Consider the following 21137-nt stretch of genomic DNA (forward strand, 5'->3'; position numbering starts at 1 on the left):
TTCTGGCCCATATCAGGTGCCTAGGGCTGAGACTCAACACAAAAAAAAAAAAGAGTGTGTTGACGCCCTTCCAGAGGACTTACGTTCCTGGGAGTTGTATGGGACTCCACGACGATGCGGGCACAATGCCTCCTGCGCGCATGGAGTCCATACGGGCGATGGTCTCCAGAGCAAAGCTAGGCCACAACCTCACTGTGAAGCAGTTTCAGAGACTGCTGGGGCTCATGGCAGCAGCGTCCAACGTCATACCTTTTGGCCTTCTACACATGAGACCCCTACAGTGGTGACTGAGAGCCAAGGGGTTTTCCCCGAGGGGAAATCCATTCCGTATGATCAGGGTAACACGCAGATGCCTTCGTTCCCTTGTCATATGGAGGAAACCTTGGTTCCTGTCCCAGGGACCGGTGCTGGGAGCATCATGTTGCCGGAAAACCGTTTCAACAGATGCCTCCCTCACTGGTTGGGGCGCGGTCATGGACAGCCGTTTTGTGAGAGGTCTGTGGGAGACCCGGCATTCTTCCTGGCACATCAACTGCCTGGAAATGCTGGCGGTCTACAAAGCTCTGAGGAGCTTTTTCCCGGACCTCCGCGGCCACCATGTCTTGATACGCTCGGACAACACTTCTGTAGTCGCGTATCTGAATCATCAGGGGGATCTGAGGTTGCGCCCTCTATGCAGACTGGCACACCAGATCCTTCTGTGGTCCCAGGGGAAACTGTCGTATCTCGGAGCGATGTATGTCCCCGGGGACCAAAATCAGGGAGCAGACGTCCTGTCGAGGCAGGGGCTGTGGCCCGGGGAGTGGCGACTCCACCCCGAGGTGGTGGAGGCCATGTGCGTGAGATTTGGCCCAGTGGAAGTGGATCTGTTCGTGTCTCAAGAGACGTCCCACTGCTCACTGCGGTTCTCTCTCAGGTATCCAGCTCCGCTGGGGCTGGACGCCATGATGCAGACGTAGCCGAGGCTGCGTCTGTACGCATTTCCCCCGATCGTTCTGCTCCCGGGAGTCTTGGAGCGGGTCCGCCGGGAGGGGATCAGCCTACTTTTAGTAGCACCCCGCTGGCCGACCCGGGTATGGTTCTCGGACATTGTAGCACTGCTGGACGGCCTCCCGTGGCAGGTCCCTCTGAGGAGGGATCTGCTGTCGCAGGCAGGGGGCACAATATTTCACCCCCGGCCAGAGCTGTGGAACCTCTGGGTCTGGCCCCTGAGGGGGCTCGGTACCTAGAGGCTGGCCTGTCAGCAGGTGTTGTCAAGACCCTACTCAGCTCCAGGCCTCCTTCTACCAGGAGACTGTACAGCCTGAAGTGGAATGTGTTTTCCACTTGGTGTAGAGAGCGTGAGGTGGACCCAGTTAACTGCCCAGTGGCTTCAGTGCTGGAGTTCCTCCAAGATCGTTTCTCCGCCGGTCTTACCTCGTCCACACTTAAGGTGTATGTGGCTGCCATTGCGGCTTTCCACTCGCCTATAGGTGATGGGCCTTTGGGAAAGCACCATCTGGTTGTATGTTTCCTCCGTGGGGCTCGGAGGATGAGGCCTGCGGCTCACTCCAGAGTCCCAACTTGGGACCTGGCGGTGGTACTTGAAGGGTTGGCTGAGGCCCCCTTCGAGCCACTGGAGTCGGCTGAGGCAAAGAACCTGACCTTCAAGGTGGCCTTTCTCCTTGCTATCACCTCTCTATAACGCCTACTTGCCTGGAGTTTACCCTGGTGGAGTTAAGGCCTTCATACGTTTCTACAGTCTGCAACTCCCTGTGACGCCTGGCGCCAGAGTGCTCGCATCCTAAGTGTGCCTGGTTTCCCAGAATCGCACTAGGGCGGGCGTGATTACGGTGTGGCATAGTGGGCATTACGTTCCCCAAAGTGTCGTCACGACGACGACGCAGTGCGAGTTCCCTCGAAGGGGAATGTCTTGGGTTACGACTGTAACCCTTGTTCCCCGAGAAGGGAACGAGACACTGCGTCTCGTCGCCACACCTATCACGGGCAGAGCGCTTGCTTCATCGCAAAGGAGCTAACGTGTGTTTGTGCCGGCGTCCCTTTGTATCTTCCGGTTATGCCGTCATCTACTACGTCATGACGCAGCACCAATCAGGATTTGACAGATTTCATTCATGCGTCAGACGCGCTACGCTAAGGGCGTTCCCCAAAGTGTCGTCACGACGACGACGCAGTGTCTCGTTCCCTTCTCGGGGAACAAGGGTTACAGTCGTAACCCGAGACGTTTTTCAACGTTAATCTACTAATTCTCCTGACTGCTTTGTCGGACAAAAATGGCAGATTCGGCGGATGGCGGATTATGATTGGTCAGATCGCCTGTCAATCAAACTCCCTGCGAAGGGTCAATTGTGAGCACGGGCTAAGACCAGATTAACCCTGAATGACCTGAGACCCTGGGGTTGAATCTGTGTCCAGACGGTAGAACTTGATGAATGTGTGCGGAGAGGACCAGCCTGCCGCAACACAAACATCTTGCAACGGTGCACTCCTAGCAAGAGCTCTGGAAGACACAACACTTCTAGGCCCTATCCCAAATGACACCCTTAACACTTGTGGTCTTCCTCTGAGTCTGAACTTTCGTGGTGTAACGCCGCTTTGACTGTTGGGATGAAGTCTACTGCGGAGCACCAGTGGTACCTGGCAAAAGTGCACATATCAACCGCAAAGGGGCGCTCGTGAGCACCCTTCTGAAACCTAAAATGACTAAATGGGACACCCTACGGTCTCATGGACTTAACGGACATGCGCATGCGGCAGCCATTGTAAGTCCACAAGACCAAAAGTGCATATGAATTGTGCCATTTGGGACAGGGCCCTAGTGGAGTGGGCCCTAACCACTAGAGTTGAAGTCATACCATGTGCTTCATAGGTGTGGAAGATCTCGCCAGTGATCCAGTGTGAGATGTGCTGCTTGATCACATTCCCTCTATTGCAGCCACCAAAGCAGACCAGGAGCTGAGAGGAATTACACGTAGATCCTCAAAGCACAAATATATAGTGCAGACTTTCTCGCTCTTGTGGCTTGAGGTGCAGGGAAGAAAGCCTGCAAAACAACTAGCTGACCAGCCATAGATGGAACTTAGGGTGCAGTATAGCTTTGACATCACCTGGAGCAAAGTCTAGGCAAGTGACAACTGACAGGGCCTGCAAATTTCCTACTTTCTTTAAGAAGTCAATGCTCTGTTTACACTGTTGGGCCAAAAGCAAGCATGCTAGTGTGTGCCAGGGCCAGTAGCATTTCCACTGTTACTTCTGGGGCTTGATCTGGGCCAACAGCCAGGGGTTTCTGGCCCGCCGAATACCTTAGTCCAAAGTGTGCCAACTGGGGCTTGAGGAGTGGCCATGAACAAAGGCAGAGTTTACCTGAGTGAGGAGAGGGTCAACAGCGCTGTTCATTTGCCATGTTACCAGCTAACCTCAACATTTAAGATATTTAAAATAATTTTCAGCTCAAAACTCACTTTCAGACACAAGCGAGTGTTTGACTTCCGATTAAAAAAAATAAAATAAAAAATAATAATAATAATTACACCTTGGCCATTCACGCTAGTTCTTAGTGCATTAACAAATGTTAAGAGAAACAACTTTAACATGTAAAAATGTATTAGTAAATGTTGAAATTAACAATAAACAATACTTTTATTAAACTTAGTTAATGTTACAAATGGAATTTTATTGTAAAGTTTTACCATTTCATAAAAATCCAAACAGTCATACTTAAAGATGGACATCTTTATACACAAATAGCATTGAAATTAAAGACATATGCAAATTGTATGTATACTCTCACACTTTATTTGCTTCTATTTTAGAACACTTGATTATCTAATCAAAAAAAAAAAACTGAAATCAAATGCATTTCTGATTTGTTTGTTTTTGTCGACTGTATTACGATACAGTTTGCTTTCTAGTGTCACTAGTAAAAGCTACCAGCTTGTATATAAACTAATGCAAATAGATGGTAACGAGTGTGACGTAATTGAGATATATTTTTAAGATGGAAAAATGCGGTTTTACAGATACTACAAACGTGACTTTCAAATGAAAGATTGGTATCAAAGAGCACACCCAGGTTCCTAACCGACGACGAAGACTTGACAGAGCAGCCATCAAGTATTAGACAGTATTCTGGGTTAATACGTGCAGAGGTTTTTTGCCCGAAAATTAGAAACTCTATTTTTTTTCAGAATTAAGTAGTAGGAAATTTTTATATCAGCTATGCATTCTGTTAATTTTGTGAATTGGTGCGTTTCGTCGGGGCGCGAAGAAATCGAGAGCTGAGTATCATCAGCATAACAGTGAAAACTAATTCCATGCTTCCTAATGATATCTCCCAAGGGTAGCATGTACAGGGTGAACAGCAACGGTCCTAGTACTGAGCCTTGTGGTACTCCATACTGAACTTTTGATCGATATGACATCTCTTCATTTACTGCTACAAACTGATAACGGTCAGATAAGTGTGATTTGAACCATGCTAGTGCAATTCCACTAATGCCAACATAATTTTCGAGTCTATTCAAAAGAATGTCGATGGTATCAAATGCAACACTAAGATCCAGCAACACTAATAGAGAGATACAACCACGATCGGACGATAAGTGCAAATCATTTGTAACGAGAGCAGTCTCAGTACTATGATATGGTCTAAATTATGACTGGAAATCCTCGCAGATACCATTTCTTTCTAAAAGGAACATAGTTGTGAGGATAATGCCTTTTCTATTAATTTTGACAGAAAAGGTAGATTCGAGATGAGCTGGTAATTGACTAATTCTCTAGGATCAAGTTGTGTTTTTTTTAATAATAGCTTAAAAAGTTTTCGGTTCATATCCTAGTGACAAAGATGAATTAATAATATTAAGAAGAGGATCTATGACGTCTGGAAGCATCTCTTTCAATAGCTTAGTCGGTATAGGGTCTAACATACATGTTGTTGGTTTAGATGATTTAACGAGTTTAGACAATTCTTCCTCTTCTATAGCAATGAATGAATTTTTTCCTTAGGAAGACTACAGTGCACTGCCTGATGCGATACTGTAGTAGACGGTTGCATAGTTATAATTTTCTCCCTGATATTATCAATCTTGTAAGTAAAAAAGTTCATAAAGTCATTACTGCTGTGCTGCTTGGAAGCGAAAAATAAGCAGATATTATTGACAGACTAACAGTCTAAGTACCACAGTCACATAACAGAGAGTTTTTATTTCGCCTATAGGTCACTCTCATGCTTCTCAGCACTCTCATACTGTGTAATGACAACGGACCCTTCTCAGCCGCTCCAACAACGGACGCAACTCGTAAATACCATCGGTATGGATTTTTGCAGATAACCGATTGTTCCAGCAATAGGTTATTGGTGCAGATTAATTGGCTAAACCAATCAATCTGGAAAACTGATAATTCGGTCGACCTCTAGATTCTGCAAACCATATGAGGCAGAAGTATGTTTATGCGACGTGAACCAGTGTGAAAATAAATACATAGGTTTATGTAAAATACCAGAGACTGCTTGAAGAACGTAGACAAATGATGATTAGAATTGTGTATTTATTTGGTTTATGTCCTGATCTATATATATATATAGATCCTGATATATGTTTTTAAAGCACTACACGGAATGGCGCCAGAATACTTGGCTGAGCTCATCAAGCCCTATAGCGCAGGTGTTGTAAGACTAAGATCAGCAAACAAGTTTCTCTTAACGATTCCCCGTGCACGTCTTAAAATGAAAGGTGATCGTGCTTTCGCTGTTGCTGGTCCTAGATTGTGGAACAATCTACCACTGGACGTTAGATCCTCCTTGAATCTTAATGTTTTTAAGGGCCATTTAAAACCTTATCTGTATTCTTTGGCTTTTTAGTACTTTTGTACATGGATGTTGTATGTCTTGTTTTCCTGTCCTGTTGGTTTTATCGCAATGTACAGCACTTTGGAACTACGGTGGTAGTCTGTAAGGTGCTATATAAATAATTAAACGAACGAACGAACAATGTGTAAGGGAAACTGGTCAATTTAGCTCAAAGGGAATTATTAATACATTTTTAGGGATTTTTGAAATAATCACTACTTTTACGGCCGAGCAAATGGCCGTAACTATAAGCTCTGCAGCGGATATTACTATCTAAACTATAGTGAAAACACTATTTATTAGCATGGTAACATAGATCAGCAGTTTAAGACATTAAATTTGTAATCACATAACCCAAGAACACTTCTCTTTAAACCTCTGGGGTCGGCGGTCGCGCCGGCGTGACCAGCTCGCTTGTTTTTCTTATCAAAAGAGACTCAAAATACTTTGTTGATTTTGATCTTACATATAAGTGTTATGTCTTCTTTTATTTTTGTACACTTTGTGTTTTTTTGTAAATTAAAGAAAATAAACATGATGCACGGTCTGCCGTTTCTCTCAATGTGTTGAGAGAAAGTTAATTCTGAAACGCGACAGAAAATGAACTGTAACTCAGCGAATACTTGCCACACATACATGAGAGATATGTCTTTACAAATCTTGAAATCTCTATTTTTAAATGATGTAAATTATATCAAAAACAAATATTCTCTGTTTAAGTAATCCGTATGAAAGCAATGAGATGTACAGTTTCTCAAGCACGTCCTCCTTAACTCTAATGTGACCACACCCACGCGTGCAAGAGCAATTGACATGCAAATCGTCCACGTGAAGGAACACAGACTTGTAGACGCCTCATCACCTCTAAACAAAGCATTAGATCTTCATCAATCATCTGATTTTCAACGAGTTTGGAAGACACGTTGTGATGTGTTGTGCTGTTTACCTTGGATTTACCTCAGCAGAATTAGAAGAACGCGATTTGAAGATGAGAAAGATTTTTAAGGTAAGACATTTCCTCCCATAATAGTAAGCATGTTATTGTTGTATACACTTTACATTGTAGCAACTAGTCAGACTGGTGCCAGACTAAAATGTACGTTATGAAATGAGATTGGAGTAAAAACATGAAGCCTAATGTCATACATTTATATAAATTTTGCATTGTTCGATAATAAAACAAAACATGATATAAAAGTAGGCTAGTATGAGTGTTTACTCTAATATGGTGAATATTATAATGTTTAGACCTCTGTTTACTGTTAAATACTGTGTTTGTGGATATCTGTTCAAACGTAGATATGTATAATGTGGTAACAATAATGTTTCATAGTTTGGAGCGGCTCGATCCCTTCAGTAAATGGTCTCTGCATGCGCTGTGAGTTTGAGTCACTTGCACTGTGCATTTGAAAAGCAAAACGCGCCAAACATAAGGCTTCATGTTTTTACTCCAATCTCATTTCATAACGTCATAACGAATGGAAACATTTGAAGTAACATATGATAATCCATATATTTTTCTCTAGTGTAGTGTTACTGAAGTGTTCATTTTTAACGATTTATAGGCCGCCTGCTATAGGCTATTGTTTTTATTATTTTATGCAGCCCTACACGTATGCCTACAAGGCACAACAAACCTAGTGTTCAATATATATATATATATATATATATATATATATATATATATATATATATATATATATATATATATATATTGAACACTAGGTTTGTTGTGCCTTGTAGGCATACGTGTAGGGCTGCATAAAATAATAAAAACAATAGCCTATAGCAGGCGGCCTATAAATCGTATATATATATATATACGATTATATATAATATATATATAATATATATATATAATATATATATATATATATATATATATATATATATATATATATATATTGAGCTTCCAGCTCATAAAACCCACAAAAACAGGATTTCAAAAAATGTTAATATTACATGAAATCACACAGTAATTACACAGTGATACCATGGTCATTGAACCAGGTTTGGTTCTTTTGGCAGTGTGGGCAGGTGCAAATCCTGCTGGAAAATGAAGGAAGCATGAACTGCTCTGAAAATGTCCTGGTAGACGGCTGCGTTGACTCTGGATTTAATAAGCACAGTGGACCAAAGTCCTCTTTTCTGATGAGAGCAAATTTTGCATCTCATTTGGAAACCAAGCTCCCATAGTCTGGAGGAAGAATGGAGAGGCACACAATCCAAGATGCTTGAAGTCCAGTGTGAAGTTTCCACAGTCTGTGTTGGTTTGGGGAGCCATGTCCTCGGCTGGTGTTGGTCCACTGTGCTGTCCACTCAACGCAGCCGTCTACCAGGACATGTTCAGAGCACTTCATGCTTCCTTCAACAGACAAGCTTTATGGAGATGCTGACTTCATTTTCCAGCAGGATTTGCACCTGCCCACACTGCCAAAAGAACCAAAACCTGGTTCAATGACCATGGTATTACTGTGTAATTACTGTGTGATTTCATGTAATATTCTAATTATTTGAAATCCTGTTTTTCTTTTGTTTTCGTGGGTTTTATGAGCTGGAAGCCCAAATTATGTACAAATAAACAACTAAATACTTGAAATTGTTTAAGTTGTGGGCCCTGAATCTATAATCTATGGAAGTTTAACGTTTTGAATGGAATTATGGAAATAAATAAACTTTTCCATGATATTCAAATTTTTTGGAAAGGGTCTGTATATATATATATATATATATATATATATATATATATATATATGTATGTATGTATGTATGTGTATGTATGTATGTGTATTTTTTTATATTTTAAATCGCAATTTTAACCAGACAAATCTAAAATGTATTCCCAAAATCGTGCAGCCCTATAGTTTCTCTTGATATCAGCATGTTCACAGTTGTTTTTTTGTTTTTTGTTTTTACAGGGACCAGATGCCACTGATGAGTCCTGCTGACTTAAACATTCACATGAGTCTCTGTACATGAACATGGTAAAATGAAAAATCAAACACCTTGGAAATGACAGGTATGTACTATCTTTCAGGAATGGCACAAAGGTGTGTGACTGTTCAAGTGTCTTTAGATCAGTATGTTCAATAATGTGTTTGTTTGTTTTTTTGTCATTTGTTGTGTATCTTTGGATTATATTGTGTTGTAAATAAATCCAAACAATCAAAAGCCCATTCTTTTTTAAATCTCTCCTCATTCTTTGTGCAAGGTTCCTCATAATGATAGGGCCTGATAGCACTTGATAGTGCCATTATGGGAGGGTCTTTGTCTTTCCCAGGTGTGGGAAACACATCAATAGTCATGATGATTCACACCTCCTAGCATAAAGCTTTCTTACACAAAACATGTCTTACAAATTATAAATCAATATATTGTTTTATCTGAATGAGTATGCAGGATGATTTTCACATAGTTTTGGAGCAAATATTCTAGGCTACGTGATAAAATTTTCAAAAGTCTTGTGAAGAAATAATCAGAATGGGTTCCATGACCTTATTTCAATGACAATGTTTGTTTTGTTTTTTTTCACTAACCACGCATAAATGTCATTATCTCAAAACTACAAACTTTTACATACAAGCTGTTGACATATTATTGTAGCAGAGTTTGTGCTGAATACATTGTAATCAGACTTTAGCCATGAAAATGTCACAAGTAACAGAAATAAGCACAAATGTCAGAGCATGTCAGAACACCTCCAGGGCCCAGAAAACACCTAAGACTCCAGAGGGTTAAATATAAACGAGACTTTATTGATTATTCTAACACAAAATTAATATCAAACACACATACATTCATACAAATTGCAGGAATAAAGAAAGTGAGGGAAGAATGAGTTTTAAAAGTGAGATGATGAAATCCCATGTTTCTAGCAATATATGCACTTCCATCCTTTCTTAGGGTGGGTTTTACATTTTATATCAATACACCAGTTCAGATAAGAGTCTGGAGGCTACTTGCGTTTGCTTTCCTTGCATTCATTTGGGGATTTCGCAAGGCGTGGTTCGCTGCGTGGTTTCCCCGGTTCGTTGATTGGCTGGCAGTAGGGCTGGGCGATAAAACGATAAATATCGTAATATAATTTTTTCTCGATAAAATGATATCAAGAGTTCGATAAATGTTCGATAATGTTTATGCGCCAAAAGTGGAAACTGTCAGGATTCCATCACCATCTCCTTCCACTCATTCCCTCACTCCGCCCACTCAGTCATTCACACGCTCATTGTCACCTGATTACTAATCACCGTCACCTGGACCTCATCATCAGTTCACCCATATATACCTGCTACAAACATTCAGTCATTGTTTGATCTCGTCTATACATGACACAGACTCTCTGCCATACTTACCTGTATACCTACCTTCGATCCCGATCTTCTCAGCCAGTCACCATTACGTCTTCTAAGGAAATCCTTCATCATCATCTGCAAGAGAAAGAGAGAGAGAGACTCGGTTACACTTCAGTTAAGCTATCATCTGAAATTCTACTTACTGTTTACTCACCTGTTTCGCTGTACCGATCCATACTGCAAATTAAAGCATTTAATTTGCGTCTATGCCAAACCTGACACTATCGCAGTGTTTTAGTTCACCCAGTTCCCGAACTCTCTCAATTCAGATCATTTTACACATATAAAAAATAGTCATTCAAGCTCTACTCGTTATATTGTCTGACAAAAAAAAAATAGTAAATGAGAACAGCTTTATTGGACATTCTTTATATTATATTATATTATATATTATATTATATTATATTATATTATATTATATTATAATACAGTATGTGAGCATGATTTTAATGAGAAAAAACATTAGGCAGGCAGAACGCAAGTACGCCGCGATGACGTCATGAATATGCTAATTGACGTATGACGTCATCTAGCGACATTTAGCGACTTTTAGGGGAGGCGTTAGCTACTTTCCTTTGAAAATAGTTGGCAACACTGGAAACAGCGCTGACAAACAGGAGAAATACTGTGCGCAACGATTACAGTCCGTTTACAAATTCCCATTATTTACCATGGATTTACTGTAACATTAGCCTAGTCATATTAACTGCACCATGAAATGTGGGATATACATATTGAATTGTATCATATTATTAATGTAGACAATGTATTAAAGGACTAATGGAATATAATTGCAGTATTTAATAATGTATTTAAGCTACTGTTTTTCATACAAATAAAGTTACATTTTGCCATGATAGTGAGGTGCTATAGGCTATGCCTGGTTTTATCTGTGGTTATCATGATCTAAATGATGTTACTGTTTTTGTTAATGAACATAAATGTAATATAGTAAATCTGCATCCTAACTCAAGCTAATACTACTGTCAACTCACTGTCAAATATGTGTTTCGAGACAAAACATGTAATATTAATATTGCAGCCTGCACTACAAACTGTGCTGAAGATACGTGCAGTCAAAGTCAGGCAACACAAACCTGTTTCAAGACTTGAAACAATATCCCCCATTAGCACATGCAGAAACTAAGAAATAAATGTTTCTATTAAGATATTTATTTTGTTAAGGAAAAATAACAAATGTTTGAATGTTCTACCTCAGATTTGTGAAATGTTCACCTGTTTGGCAAGTGTTTGTCATGATATGTTCTGACAATAAAGAGTAGTTTAAAACCACAATTAATGCTCTGGTTTCTACAACTTTCACTTAGGAGCAAAAATCTGCCTTTAAACTTGAAAGAAATAAAGATTTGACATTTATTGTGATAATTATCGATATCGACTGATATAAAACAATCATCGTGATAATTTTTTTTTTGGCCATATCGCCCAGCCCTAGCTGGCAGTCTCATCGTGTCTTTGCGTCTTGGGTGGCCAATCATGTGTGTTGTGTTGGCGGATGGATGGAAAGTCTTGTGGATGAATTATGACGTGGACAAAATGGCAGATCTTCTAATTTAGGGTCCGGAGTGTTGAGTTGGGTTTGTGTGTGGAATTCTGTTTGAACAAATCATCTCTGTCCAATCTGGTTTCAGATCCTAAACATGTTTCATCCATTTCTTCCCTGTGCCTTTGTTGATACTGGACTGATGCATCTGCATATGTGTCATAAATTGCATGCACTCTGGTTAACTTGTATAACTCCTAACTCTTGTTTTTTTTTGTTTGTTAGCTCGCTCTGTTGCTCTGGCTAAAAGGACAACAGTATAGTGAGACGGGAGAGATTGCTCAAGCCTACTCAGGTTACATAATTTTGTGGAAAATGTATGCTCACTCTTTCTAAAGATATGTTACGTAAACATATAATATTTTATTAACATTTTTCTAAATGTGTAAGCTTTTGGACTTAATAGCCTTAATGGAGATGTTTTGTGCATTCCTGTGATCACAAATAAATGCAACTGAATGGGTATGCATGTTATCTTTTTATGTGAAATGATGAATATGTCACGGTTCATGAATCGGCTGTCTCATTTCTAATGTGTGTGTCTGTATGTGGGCGTGGTTACTCATTGTAGTGATTAGTGTTGCCAGCTGTGATCAATCCCCGTTCCCTTTATATGTGCAGTAATTCCCATCTCATGTTGTCAGATCGTTGTGGTTTCCCCGGTGTCGTGTCCTGTTCCTGTGTGGCTCTCTGTTCCCTGCTGTGGATTTCGTCGTGTTTCGTCACCTCGTCTGGATGTTCCACTGATTCCTGGTTTCCTGAGCACGCTTCACTTCACCACCACCGGAGGCCATCGAAGTCCCTGTGCCACAATCGTCATCTGAGTGTGTTTTCCCCGACCTGTGTTTGTGCGTTTTCTGACCATTAATAAACGCCTTTTTACTTGCAATTGTATCCGTTCTGATTTCCTCACAGAACGATCTGACCAAATATGGATGCAGCAAGCGAGGCTCGTCTGAGTGAATTCATCTCCCATAGCATCACGTGTATGGATCAACAAGAGGAGAGCATATCTAACACAGGTCGTGCGGTCCAAGCACTCGTGGCACAGGTGTCCGAGCTCACCCAACAGTTACAACATCTACGAGCTCCCACTGCGCCGCCCACACCGCCCGTTCCCCCACCACCAGCACCAGCGGCAGAAAATCAACCTGAGCCTCGTCTACCAACACCGGAGGGGTATTCTGGTGAGCCTGAATTCTGCAGAGCCTTTCTTACGAGATGTTCCATGCATTTTGCCTTACAGCCGCGCACCTTTCATAGTGAATCCTCCAAGGTGGCGTTTGTACTGACACTGCTGTCAGGAAAGGCATCTCTCTGGGGAACGGCGGTGTGGGAGAATAAGGACGACTGCTGCACCTCGTTCCAGGCACTCTCCGAGGAGATGAGGAGGGTTTTCGATCGCGCAGTGGCGGGTAAGGAGGCGGCCAGATTACTCGCCGATCTGCGTCAAGGTGAAGGCTCGGTGTCGGATTACTCCATCCGTTTCCGCACCCTGGCCGCAGAGTGCCATTGGAACGAGGAGGCGCAGTGGGACAGATTCCTGCATGGGCTGGCTGACCGCGTTCTTAGAGAAATCTACGTTTTGGACCTCCCTGAGACACTTAATGGACTGGTGGAGCTGGCGTTAAGAGTGGACGCTCGCCTGAATCGTGTGACCGGACTGACACGTCCAAATCGTCTCCAGCACAGCGCGGAGGACCACCAGCCCAGTGGAGCGAGCGCGGTCAGCCCAGTTTCCGACCACGAGCCCATGCAGGTAGGGAGAGCTCGGCTTTCCCGGGAGGAGAGGGAAAGGCGGAGATCCCAAGGACTCTGTCTGTACTGCGGCCGGGCTGGTCACTTTATCCATTCGTGTCCGGTAAAAGAGCAAGCCCGATAGTAAGTATGAGGCTACTATCGGGTGGGATCTCCGCCGAGAAGACCTCATCACCATCATCGACGCTCCTCCCGGTAAGACTGAGATGGCCAACGTCCACACACAGCACTCAAGCACTACTGGATTCGGGAGCGGAGGGTAATTTCATGGACTTCAAACTTGCACTCAAACTTCAGATTCCCATCACTCCCCTTCCGCACAAGATAATCGTCAACGCACTCAATGGACAGGAACTTCCCCGGATTACTCATGCTACCGAAATCATCACTCTCATCACTTCTGGCAATCACACCGAACGCATATCATTTCTCATGGACTCACCACTTGCACCAGTGGTTCTGGGACACCCGTGGCTTACTCGGCACAATCCTTGGGTCGACTGGCACACTAACACTATTTCCACATGGAGTAACCACTGTCATGAGTCCTGTTTGGTGTCGGCTTGTTCTTCTGTGTCTGGTTCTGTGTTTCAGAGTGAGGCAGCGGATTTATCTAACGTGCCCGCGGAGTACCTTGACCTGAAGGAGGTGTTCAGTAAGTCTCGTGCTGCTTCTCTTCCTCCGCATCGTTCCTATGACTGTGCGATAGATCTACTGCCAGGTAAATCTCCGCCTAAAGGCAAACTTTACTCTCTTTCTGTTCCCGAGAGGGAGGCCATGGAGAAATATATTTCTGATTCTCTGGCCTCTGGGTTCATCCAGCCTTCCTCTTCTCCTGCGGGGGCGGGGTTCTTTTTCGTTGGGAAGAAGGATGGTTCTCTGCGACCTTGTATTGATTACCGAGAGCTGAACAACATCACGGTAAAGAATTCTTATCCTTTGCCGTTGATGTCTTCAGCTTTCGAGAGGTTGCAGGGAGCATCCATTTTCACGAAACTGGACTTACGCAATGCATATCATTTGGTTCGCATCAGGAAGGGGGATGAATGGAAAACCGCTTTTAATACCCCTAGGGGGCACTTTGAATATTTGGTTATGCCTTTCGGGCTTTCCAACAGCCCAGCGGTTTTCCAGGCACTCGTGAATGACGTGTTGAGAGACATGGTAGATCAATTCATATATGTTTACCTGGATGACATATTGATTTTTTTCCTTGTCTCTCCAGGAACACGTTCAACACGTCAGACGAGTGCTCCAGAGACTATTAGAGAATGGGCTTTTTGTCAAGGCGGAGAAGTGCGCGTTTCATGCACAGTCTGTTCCCTTCCTAGGGTACATCATCTCTTCTGAGGGAGTGCGCATGGATCCTGACAAGGTTAAGGCTGTGGTAGATTGGCCAAGTCCAGATTCCCGTAAGGCCCTACAGCGGTTTCTGGGGTTCGCCAATTTTTACCGGCGTTTCATTCGTAATTTCAGCCAACTAGTCGCACCTCTGACTGCCTTGACCTCCCCCCGAACGACGTTCAGGTGGTCGAACACTGCCGAGGCAGTGTTCAACAACCTCAAAAGTCGCTTCGTTTCGGCTCCCATTCTGGTCACCCCTGATCCCACACGTCAGTTCGTGGTGGAGGTCGACGCGTCAGAGGTGGGAGTAGGAGCAGTGCTTTCACAACGCGCTTCCTCAGATGACAAGATGCATCCCTGCGCGTTTTTTTCTCATCGACTATCGCCTGCCGAACGTAATTATGACATTGGTAACAGAGTTGTTGGCAGTAAAGTTAGCGTTGGAGGAGTGGCGTCATTGGTTAGAGGGTTCGGGGGTACCCTTTATCGTTTGGACCGATCATAAGAATCTGGAATACATCAGATCTGCTAAAAGACTCAACTCCAGGCAGGCTCGGTGGGCTCTTTTTTTCGGACGTTTTGATTTTGTTCTCTCGTACCGCCCGGGTTCCAAAAACATCAAACCCGACTCTTTATCTCGTATTTTTGATCCATCCGAACGCCCGGTGACTCCCGAGTGTATTTTACCTGAGAAAGTTGTCATCTCCACTCTGGTATGGGAGGTCGAATCGAGGGTCAAGACAGCCCTAGAAGGGGTAACGCCTCCGCCTGGTTGCCCACCGGGTCGTTTGTTTGTTCCGGAGGGGTTACGGTCCGACGTTATTCGATGGGGTCATTGCTCCAACGTGTCTTGTCATCCAGGAGTGACTCATACCAGTTTTTTAGTTAAGCAACGATTCTGGTGGCCATTAATGGCTCGCGACATTCACGATTTTGTGTTGGCTTGTTCAGTCTGTGCCACTGGTAAGACATCTAACCAACCCCCAGATGGGTTACTTCGACCGCTGTCTGTCCCTTCGAGACCCTGGTCCCATATCGCTCTAGATTTTGTCACCGCCCTCCCGCCTTCCAATGGCATGACGGTTGTTTTAACCGTAGTGGACCGGTTCTCGAAGGCGGCACATTTCATCCCCTTGCCCAAATTACCTTCAGCCAAGGAGACAGCGGTCGCAGTCATAGATCACGTCTTTCGGTTACATGGCCTCCCGATGGACGTGGTCTCTGACAGGGGTTCCCATTTCGTATCCAAATTTTGGCGAGATTTTTGTAAATTACTGGGGGCCACGGTCAGTCTGTCCTCGGGCTATCATCCCCAGAGCAATGGCCAGTCTGAACGAGCCAATCAGGACCTCGAGAGAATGTTGCGATGTTTGGTTGCCAAGAATCCGTCGTCCTGGAGCCAACAGCTTTCTATGGTGGAGTACGCCCACAATTCATTACCAGTGTCATCCACGGGCCTCTCGCCATTTAAGTGTAGTTTAGGTTACCAGCCACCAATTTTTCCGAGTCTGGAATCCGAAGTCGCGGTCCCCTCCGCTCACGCATTCATCCAGAGGTGCCGCCGTACTTGGACTAGAGCCCGTGAGACTCTACTCCAAGCAGGGGGGCGCATGAAGGCCAAGGCCGACCGCCACCGGTCAAAGCCTCCCGTCTACGTCGTGGGTCAAAAAGTGTGGCTTTCTACCAAGAATATTCCGCTCCGCTCCGTGTCTAACAAGTTAGCTCCCAAATTCATTGGCCCGTTTCCTGTCACCAAAATTATTAGTCCGGTGACAGTCCGACTCAAACTCCCTCCTGCATACAGGAGAATTCACCCCGCCTTCCATGTGTCCAAAGTCAAGCCCGTGTTTTATTCTCACTTTAATCCGCCTGCCCCGGTTCCCCCCCCGCCGCGACTCGTAGATGGGGAACTTACTTATTCGGTTCGTCGTATTCTGGATTCGAGACGGAGGGGACGCGGATTTCAGTACTTGGTGGACTGGGAGGGTTACGGTCCAGAGGAGAGAAGTTGGGTACCTGCTAGAGACATTCTGGATCACTCCCTTATCGATGATTACAATCGACAGGTAAGGTTATCTGGGAACGCCAGGAGGCGTTCCTAGGGGAGGGGGTACTGTCACGGTTCATGAATCGGCTGTCTCATTTCTGATGTGTGTGTCTGTATGTGGGCGTGGTTACTCATTGTAGTGATTAGTGTTGCCAGCTGTGATCAATCCCCGCTCCCTTTATATGTGCAGTAATTCCCATCTCATGTTGTCAGATCGTTGTGGTTTCCCCGGTGTCGTGTCCTGTTCCCGTGTGGCTCTCTGTTCCCTGCTGTGGATTTCGTCGTGTTTCGTCACCTCGTCTGGATGTTCCACTGATTCCTGGTTTCCTGAGCACGCTTCACTTCACCACCACCGGAGGCCATCGAAGTCCCTGTGCCACAATCGTCATCTGAGTGTGTTTTCCCCGACCTGTGTTTGTGCGTTTTCTGACCATTAATAAACGCCTTTTTACTTGCAATTGTATCCGTTCTGATTTCCTCACAGAATACCAGTTTGATTCAGCATGATTGATGTGCAATAAGACCAAACTTTACTTAACCTTGGTGTCTTAATCGACTCAACTATATCTTTTGGCTCTCATATTTCTTCTCTTCTCTTTTTTCCATCTTCGTAATATTGCACGTATTCGATCTTCTCTCACTTTAGCTGATGCTGAAACCTTAATTCATGCATTAATCACATCACGTCTGGATTATTGCACTGGCTACCCGTGGCATCACGTGTTCACTTTAAGGTATTACTTCTAACTTTTGAGGCATTAAATGGTCTTGCACCTCCATATCTGTCTGATCTACTTTATTCTTACCGCCCTTAGATCAGCTGAACTTGGAGGTGGAAAGTCATTTAGTGTTAATGCTCCTAAATTATGGAATTCACTCCCCCTTACACTTCGTAATATCTCATCTGTGGCTACATTCAAGACTCAGCTAAAAACATAACTATTTAACATGTATTTTGGATAATGTGACTATATGTGTTATGTACTTATGTGATTGTAATGTGTGTGTGTGGGTCTGTAAATGTACTGTAATGTACAATGTAAAGCGACCTTGAGCTACGGAAAGGCGCTATATAAATAAAACTACTACTAATTCAAACGTTAGCTTCTGTCAAGATCATTTTGCGATCTAGTTAGTTTTTTAGTCAGCTGGTGAAATGGTGGGGTTGTATGACGTTGTTCTATGGAGGCGTGTTAAGGGCGGGTTTTTTGGTAGCGCTGCAGGACAGTGGAAATGCAGCTTGATTTTGTCCTCGGTGCTCGAGGTCCAAGGCTATTTGCTCTGCTGAATACATTGTAAGCCCTGGCTTAAGGGCTGATGCTAATAAGAATGCCACCTTGAGGGTCAGCATTTACTGAAGTTGACTCCAAAGACTGAAATGGAGCTTCTGCTAACGCTGCCCAGGACCATTGTGTGACTGCAGATAGGCCTCAGCCATCTGGCACCATGCAATAACCGAGACACCAGAGAATGTATCCCAACATAAACCCCTTCTAAAGGTATGTGGCTAGCTAAGATGGTGGCCACATAGACCTTTACACTAAAAGGCAGGATGAACCCAGTTGAAAAACTTTCTTAAAGGAACTCCAGCACTGAACCAACTGGGCAGTTGACTGGTTTCAATTGATGCTGCTCACCCAATGAAACAAAGAGTCACCATTTTAGGTCATACAGCTTCATAATGGAAGGGACTCTAGAACTCAGAATTGTCTCAACAAGAGATGTCTCAATCTATGAGCTGGGACTCCTCAGGGGCCAGACCCAAAGTTTGCAGATCTCACTAGGAGAAGGTGGACTTGGTCCTGGTGAACCCTTGCTAGAACCTTTGGGAGCAGAACTATCGGAGGAGAAAGTCTGTTCATTGGCGTCCATGAGCGGGGAGGTTGCTCTCGGCCAGATGTTACATAGTGATCATCTAGTTTAAATAGCGTGGCTTCTCTTTTTGTCAGGCCACTTTAGATTGAGCTTGGCCACAGCACGAGTCATAACCTTGAGCAGCTCCTCAAATGTGACTGACTGAGAGGGCTGATCTGCTGATGCACCCATCTGTCTTTTTGCATCCAGCTCCTCAGAATCAGATAAAGACAGCACGAGTTCCTTGTTTTGGTCTGAAGAAATCGCAAATCGAGCTTTAAGATCCAGAACAGTGTCAGTGGAGGGGGCACGAGAGAGGCCTCAACCGTCCGTCTCTCGCTCCTCGTCTGTCAACTCTACCTGTTGACCACAAGTTGCAGAGCCGCCTTAGTGGCCACGAGACCCGAGCCACAGGTCAGTCAAATAGAGAAAAGTGGGATCAGAGCTTGCAGAGATTAAACTTGTCACAATAAGCGCAGTCATCCCCATCAAAAAATGACCTTTTATGCTCCTCACCCATACAGAATTACACACGTCATGTGACTCGTCACCCATAATGTATCGCGGACACGACGACACACATCTCCTGAATTTTATTTCCTTACATGGTGGAATCTAACTCCTATCTTTGTCAAACCCACACCCAAAGCAGCAATCACACACTCACATGCAGCTTCTGAAGACAAAACAACTGGCGACATGCTGGATAGCATCTATTTAGTGACATCACATGCTACGTCGCTATGTCATCACGATCAGCCAATCACCATTTGGCTTGTGTAAACATGCTTCAGACACCAGCTAGACATGGAGGGTTCCTATAGCATCAAGCCATGACGTGCGGTTGAGTTCCATTGGAAAGGGAACCATATAGTTGTAGGCTGTTTCATGGAACATTTTCTTCAAAATATGTGTGTGTGTGTGTGTTTGTATGTGGTTCAGATATTTCTTATGTTGTTGGGACAACATTTTTTGGTTCCTATGGGGAAAACAGCTGATGAATCATATTATTTATTTATTTTATATTTTTGGAAATGTAAAAATGCAGAATATTTTCTCTGTTTTCTGTGATGGGTAGGTTTAGGGGTAGGGATACTGTAAGAGATATAATATACAGTTTGTACAATATAAAATCATGTCTATGGCCTGTCCTTATAAAACGTGAAAACCCAACGTGTGTGTGCTTATATTTAAATTGGCTTTCAGAAAGGTGCCTACACTGAGGAATATTCACAATTGAGTAAAAAGTTCAACTAGCCCCATTCTCCCCTGTGTATTTTCTTATGAAACTATATGTGTTGATTTAATAGATTCTGTTGGTTCTTAATTGTCTGATGTAACAAATGAAAAAATGTGAGACAGACACTAACCACTAATGCATGTGCCATAATTAGCCAAACCCAAATGCTGACTGTGACACCAATAGGTTTGAGACTGTATCCGCTAAACAATTAAAACAGAGCTGCGTGAGGTCCGCATGTATCTCTCTCATTATTACATTTCAGATTGCACCAGTGAAAGTGCAGTCTTCGGTCCGTCTGCTTGTCTCTCGCAGTATTAGGCCACAGGAGCGTTTCGTGTCCCACCCTGCTCTCGGGCTAAATAAGCGTGCACGCACACAGTCCGTTTGAAGTGGAAGTGTAGGGATCGATAGGCTGATACATTAGCTCCCCATGCTGCCAGAACCGGGCTCCTGAAGGTCAGAGCCGCCAAGGGCAACACCAGGGGGCTGCACTGATGTTTTTCCCCAAACTGCAACACTGCAACAAACAAAAGCCCTCAACTTTCGCCTGGTGGTTTGATTATTGTTTATAGATACAGTGAGGAAGAAAAGCATGGCCTGGAGGCAGCATAATTATTTACAGCTGAAAACTCATATCATTATCAGCATGCCTCTAATTGCCAGAAGTAATATCAATGTTAGTTGATTAAATGAGAGCTTTTCGCGCTCTCTTCTTCTGTAAGATGCACAGAAATTGCTTTTTTTTAAACTTTGGCATATGGAGTGGCATTTCATCAGACTGCAGCTGTTCAATTAGCCATTTTTTTCCTCTGTTTCAACTATAAAGTGTTTAATTGATTTTCTCCTTCTTCTTTTTTGTTTATTTCAGTGCCTTTGGCCTGTGCATTCAAGGTCACTCAAACAAAAAAAGGCCGCAAAATAAAACCTCCTCTCTCCGTAATAATACTCCATTAAACATTGGTGCAAATGAATGCAAAGATAATCAAACCATGTTTCAGAGTCTGGCAGGACGAGCTTGGTGTGGGTGCGTGTGCAGCGGCGCTGTAGGAGGTATAGCCTGATGCTGAATTTCAGTGATTGATTAAACAAATGTTTGTTTGGCCTGCACCAGCCCCTTCCACCAT

The sequence above is a fragment of the Abramis brama genome (genome assembly GCF_963993115.1).
Source record: "Abramis brama genome assembly, chromosome: 24".
Classification (NCBI taxonomy): domain Eukaryota; kingdom Metazoa; phylum Chordata; class Actinopteri; order Cypriniformes; family Leuciscidae; genus Abramis; species Abramis brama.